Raw genomic sequence first — 6845 nt, 5'->3', positions numbered from 1 at the left:
GATCATTATTATCATGGTCCTCAGTATAGTCTTGATGTACTAATATTATGAGCCAGGTTCCTTCTTTCTGTTCCGTTTCTTTGAAATTGATTAAGTCACTGAATTGGCATTTCAGTTCACGTTTGCGTGGCTCTGTGCCCTTTCAATATTGTGGAGCTCTGTAGTACAAACATCTAAAATCATACCATTTTTAAGTAGGCTTTGTTGAAATATGGCTTAAAGAAACTTTGAAACCTCTAACCAAAATGAGTGCCACATTTGAGAAGCTGTGAAGCGTGACTGAAACACCCCTAAAGACAGAATCCATGGAGTTCGAGATTTGCACATGTACTTCATTATAACACATTAAGAATTATAGGTCGAATACCCTAGGTGCGCCAGGCCCCGGGTACACCCTGCGAGCACATGGGCGGAGACGCCCTGCCTTCAGAGATCCAGTTCCTAAGGGGAGACGGCAACATCCATAGGTCAGGGATAGAAGTGTGTGTGGGGGCGGGGGGGGGGAGGAGGGTGGGTGTTAAAGAGGAGAAAGAAAAAAAAGAATTATAGGTCAAGACGCAGGCAAATTACCACCAAAAAAAATTTCATCTGGAGATTTTTCTGCCTGGGCAACCTGACTTTCCAAATACCATTTGACCCAAGTGAATGGTGATACCACCAAAAAATTGAGTAAATTGGTACGATTTTTATATTGCTATTTAAACTCTAACTAGAAATAGATTAGGTTTCCCCAAGATGATGTTACGATAGGAATATAACAGTTATGGGAGGTGGTCGTGAGAGATGGTTGATTTAGGTGTATAAGAGCCAGAAGTAAAATTCACGTGCCTTAGATTCCATCAGACTCCTCTCTGTGTGGATAGGAGGTACTGTGTCTGACCCTGTGTTCCCCCAAGGTCATTTCCTAATGACTATATTTTTAGGAGTATTTTACCTTCCAGGAGGTGTTGGAGCTTTTTAAATTTTTTTTAGCTAACAAAGAATAAATTGTTTAATTCTTAATAAGAACCAAAAGTATTCGAAACTGTGATATTTTTATTTAGAGTAGCTTATTTGTTCTGTGAACTTAGAGCTATGTAATTGAAGTAAGTCACAAGTGAGCAGCTGCCTGGAACTTGAACTACAGATTGTTTGAGTAATGCCCTTCCTGTGTGAGAACATATTCTTGTTTGAACCAAGGGTACCATCCAAGTCCATATTCATGTGTATATCAGTATTGAGTATAAGTAGTGTGGTATTTTTGTAAAGGTGAATGGTGACCTGTATCTGGATGCCTTCCTTTTTTAAAGTTTGGTTTTAAATTTAAAAATAATATAAAAATACAATTGAATTACTACTGAGTTACTTTAGATCTTGGGGAATTTTCATTTGAGGTGTTTTTTTTGTATGTATGTTTGTGTGTGTGTGTGTGTGTGTGTGTGTATGCACGTACACAATTTCTTAGAATATTAAGGAATAAGAGGGGATAGGTGGGCCGGAGGAGTGGGTGACTTGTTTGCATTGAAAACAGGATTCATCAGTGATATCAGCCTTTTAATCCTACCCTTTTTAACAATGTGTACTAAATGCTTTCGTATAAAACCAAAATGTGTGTTTTTCTTATCCAGTCAGGCCATCGAACACAAAGTAAAAACTGGTTATGCCTTACCTGAGCATGTTCTGTTCCGATCTTCGTAATAGATTTTTTTTTTTTTTTTTTGCTGCATTTTTCTGTTTAGAGGAAATAAGTGGCTTTTCAATGATTAGTATGGAATCTGCTCCAAAGAGAACTTAAAACATTAAAAGTTTCAAATTTGCAGCTTTTAAAAACATTACAAGTTGACTGATGTGAACAACAAAGTTGATAGGAAGAGAGTGCATAAGTTGGACTTCCATGTAGAAAGAGATGATAGAAGTAAAGCTCGATGCAGATTAAATGTGTCTGATAACATCAGTTTTTGAAAACCAGGAGAGTAAATTTTTTCACCTAAGTCTATCACTGATAGCAGCCCATCAGAGCTTCCACGGTATAGGTAACAGATATCTCTGATCCCGTGGGTGAAGGTTTGGAAACATGACAGCTCTCAAGAACAATGGATGGCTCAAAAAACGAAATTCTATATTTGCCAGTGTTGAGAAAAGAAATGGCGATACGTTGAAAGAAAATAATAGAGAAGCACAAAAGATGGAAGAAATTCGTTGGCTTACGTTGACAGTGGTTTGTGGAAAAGCTGTGGAATTTGTGAAAATTGAAAAAAACCTGCCTTGCCCTGCATGGGCCAGACCATATCTGTAATGTTGACTTACATTTTGGAGAAAAGCTAGACAACGGGAACAGATTTCTCATGTTCTGCACATGCACGTGTCCGTCCGTGACCACAAAAGCACCACATATCTTGGTTTTGTACTTACGAATAAATTTTAGCAATTAGGTGAATCCACAAGTAATTAGGAGCAGCTGTATAGTATTTCCCAAAGCAGGACCAGGTGGAGAGTGTCCCCGTTTTGCAGATTAGAAAACTGATAAAGTGATTTGAAAATTACGAGTAGAAACTAAAACTGGAATCAAGTCTGTAGTGTTGCTCGAGCAGACTTCTCTAGTAGTACTTTTTAAAAGCAACTTTATTGAAGTCTCAATTTCACACTGTAAGAGGCACATATTATAAGCGTGCAGTTCAGTAAATTTTCACAAATGCATACACCATGTAACCACTGCCATAAGCAAGATAACAGGATGTTTTCATCACCCTAAAAGGTCTCTTTATGCCACTTCCCAGTCTACACCCTTTGCTCTCGGCTATCACTGACCTCGGTCACTATAATTTAGATCTGTTTTTTCTAGTGTTTCATAAGAATTTTAGAATCAGCTTGTCAATTTCTATCCCCAAAACCTTGCTGGAATCTTGTGTTTAATCTATAGCTCAGTTTTGGGGGAATTGATATTAATATTAAGACTTTCTAACTGTGAATATAAGACATCTCTCCACTTAGGTCTTTTTAATTTTTCTCAATGCTATTTAGTAATTTTAATGTACAGACTATACATAGTTTGTCATGTTTATTTCTAAATATTTCATAGTTTTGATGATATAAATGGTATTTCCTCCATTTTAATTTCCAGTTATTACTTGCTAGTATATAGAAATGCATTTTCGTTGATTGACGTTGTATCCTAGGTTCATGCTAAAACTTAACATATTAGTTTAGCACCTTTTTTTATAGATATCTTAGATGTTGCCTGTTGTTCCTGTCTATGTGATTTTTTTGTTGTTGTTCTCAATCTCGAGGAAAGCATTTTCTTTCATTAGCATCAAGGAAGTATTTTGAGTAAGGTTGGACAAGAAGATCTATAAATGGTAGTGTGGGTTTTGTCCATGTTCTCACGCATTCTCTGGAGTGATGTATTTGAGTTCCATTTGCTCCACATCCTCACTAAGTGGGCCTGACCTTGAGAGGGGGCAGCCAATTCAAGACCAGGGTTGAGTGCATCGTCAGGTTGTGATGCTAAATTTATTTTTATGTAATTATTAATCATACTGAAACAATAGTGGCGTCCAGCTGTGTGTCATTCAGGTACTTAGAGGTACAAGTTGTCTTCCATGACTTACTAAAGGAATGTACTGTTTTTCAACAGTGATTTCAGGATGCCAATCTAATCATATATTTGAGGTGTTTATTATCTAAATCCACTTACAAAATATATCTTGCCCCTAAGTACCACAATTCTGCTCAGGGTATATGATAAACAACCAACATGAGCTAATAAAATCACAAGCTAGGTCTCCCTGACCTCACTGCCTCATATTAATGAGGTTGCCATTTTTATTTGGGAAAGTTTTTAATTTGGGGGTCTACACATTAAATGATCCAGACTCACTAGTGTGTTACTTGAGACTCATTATTAGAGTATCTAAATTAATGAGAAATTATCTAGAGAAATATTTTTTACCTTCATTTTACATATTAAATCAGTGTTCTTTTCAGACATGTCTCTATAAACATTGCCATTCCTGTAGGAGGCTTTTTCTTTAAGAAAGCTTTATGAAAACCGCTTAACTATAATGATACAGATTTTTTTTTTAAATGATAGAAAATTTGTTTAATAGGTAAAGTAGGCGTCATTGGTCAAAAATGAATTTTAAAGTTTAAAAAATAAAAATGGAGGAGAAAAGCATAACTAGATACTTAGATGTACACAGATCACCTTAAGGATTGGATACTCAAGAGTTGGGAATAATTCTCAGGCTCACAGAAATTATCACCTCCTCCCCAAAATTCTAAATAAGCAAAGATACATTATAATTAGTTGCAATATCTCCCCTGGAGTGTGTGCTCGTGCTCTCTCTTCTCTCTCTCTCTCTCTCTCTCTCTCTCTCTCTCACACACACACACACACACACACACACACAGTCAAAGCAAAAAAGGATATAGAAAACTAGTGAATAAAAAATGAGTTTTCACCAATCCATCCTTTAATGGCTTTGTTTTCAACCACTTACCAGAAACCCCTAAAGGACTAGGGGATAGTGATGAAAGAACAGAGCAGAGTTAGTTAAAAGAATATCCCAAAGACCACACTTTTGACAGGGCCAGTCTCTAAAAATACAGATTGCTCCATAACTAATTTCCTATTAAATATGGCTGCCAGAATCCTGATCTTGTTACCTTTGGCAGGCTTCCCCCTGCCCAGAAATGACTTTGATTGGCTTTTAGAGAGGGAATTCTGGATGGAATTTGAAAACCCTGAGGAATAATGGGGCCCTTGTTTAAGGACGGGGGCGGGGAGAACAAGGTAAGAGAATCTTCATTTCTACCAGAGTCGTTTATCTAGAGCCAGCTCACCAAGCATGGTCATTGAAGAGGCAAGGACAGGTCGTTCTGTTTTGTTCGTTTAAACTGGCCTCTCACCCAGACCACTCTTGGTTCTTGACATTTGTGTGGCCCCAGTGTTCCTTTCTGCGGACGGGGCAGGCCTTTTGAGATGGTGGCTGGGGAATGTTATTGTTACCTGTGACAGGCCAGATTGTGGCTCCTGTGTCCTGGCTGAGGGGAGAGAATGATGCTTTGCCTGTATGGCCCCACCGTGTGTGTGAAAACACACAGCGCCTCCTGAGTTGGGGTTGAACCTGAAGGGTCAGGGACTGGATCTGGCCCTCAGGGCCTGGCTTGGCGTCTGACCCTGGCCAAGCAAGAGAGCAGTTTGGGGTAGGCAGAGTGCAAGCTCAGTTGTATCACTGGCCCTACAGCCCAGAGTCCCGGCTCAGGTCTGAGCTGGCAGTTGGCTGAGCCTGCCCTGCTGCCTCAGTTGGTCGGCTCCCCATCTCGCTCCACTTGGTAAACTAAGCTACAGACTCATTAGCAAGAAATTCTAATCTGAGTGAGGGTAGAGAGTGTGAGGAGCCCCAGCCCCCAAGAACACAGACCTTGAGCCAGAGGATGTACTCGGCCAGTTTGCTAAGGCCACCTGGTTGGCCGCTTTTGGGGAAGTGGCGGGAAGCAAGTGGGATCTGCACATGCATCTCCTGCCCAGTGACTGCAGGAATAACATCTGGACCTTTGTTCTACTCAGGCCGACTGATTTCACCCGTCTAGATCAGAGCCTGGGGAGATGGAAGGCAAACAGCAGAATTCCATGCTGTTCTTTTGAAGTTTATAATCAAAACTTTGAAATACTCATTCCTCCCAAATAATGTGTCTCCTCAGGTAATAAGTAAAATAGTAATGGAATGTAGAGGCATCTGCATGGTTTTTATTTTATACTGGTTTTTTCCACTGCTGTCATGTTCCAATTTAAAGTTCATGGTACTTTGAGTAAGGGCCGTGGAGAGCTGCAGGTTTCTAAAGAGTCTTTCTGTGGGGAACAGGCCCAGAGGCAGTGGGGCGGCTGCTGGGGTGTATGAGTCAGGTGAGCCGGATTCCAATAACCTAGTGAGGGCTGATTCGGAGAATCGAACCAAAGGTGAGATTTGCCGTCTGAGGAAACACCGTGAATAGTGTGCACTGCAGAGATTCTCTCTGACTTTTCCACGGGTGTTCTCCTCGGCTGGTTTAGGAAAGGACTGGCAGAGATGTCCAGTGATGGTGAGCACATAACCTCCTTGGTTTATCCGGTTTAACATGTGTATAAGTTATGATCCAGCACTTTCTGTCCAGAAACCTTACTGAGAGAAGAGTGAGTAAATAAACTCTGCATATTCAGCAACATGTAAAAGGAGAGAGACGCATGCACACGAACACACACACACACACACACACACACACACACACCCCACGAGTGCCGTGCGATATAAATATAAAATGGGGCTTATTGAGGGAAAACTTAGGAGCACAGTGCCCTGCATACCCATTACCCACCCCGAGAAGTGTGCGTAAGCTGGGCAGAGCTGCCCCAGATCCCCCAGGATAAGGGACCCCATCCTATAACACTCTCCCTGCTTAATGGAAGGAAGCAAAGGACCTGGTGACTATGATAATAGAACTACTTGGTCAAGGTAAATACTGATACTAGACCTTGTTAGAAAGAGGGAGCTTTCAGCCTCTGATATCAGTCAGTTCTGTTTGGCCAACTCGGATAGGCTAAGTCGCTCCTTCCTGTGCTGCCGAGTGGGGCTGTGTGGACTGACGTAATGACATGTTCCAGTGCCATTCTAAGGAACGAGGTATGTGAGTATAAACAGATGGGAGGATGCGCACCCCGAGCTGGCAGGGCTCACCTCAGGATCGAACTGGGGAAGCAAAGAGAGAGACTCCCCTTTCACGTAATGGATTTCGTATTGCTTGAGTTTGCTACTCTGAGCACATATTATAACCAAAATAATTTTATAGTAGAAATATATTGTTTTAAAAAAAAGATTGAATAAGGATGA

This window comes from Pteropus vampyrus, unplaced genomic scaffold, assembly GCF_000151845.1.
Source record: "Pteropus vampyrus isolate Shadow unplaced genomic scaffold, Pvam_2.0 Scaffold49, whole genome shotgun sequence".
Taxonomy (NCBI): Eukaryota; Metazoa; Chordata; class Mammalia; order Chiroptera; family Pteropodidae; genus Pteropus; species Pteropus vampyrus.
This window is presented reverse-complemented; position numbering follows the sequence as displayed.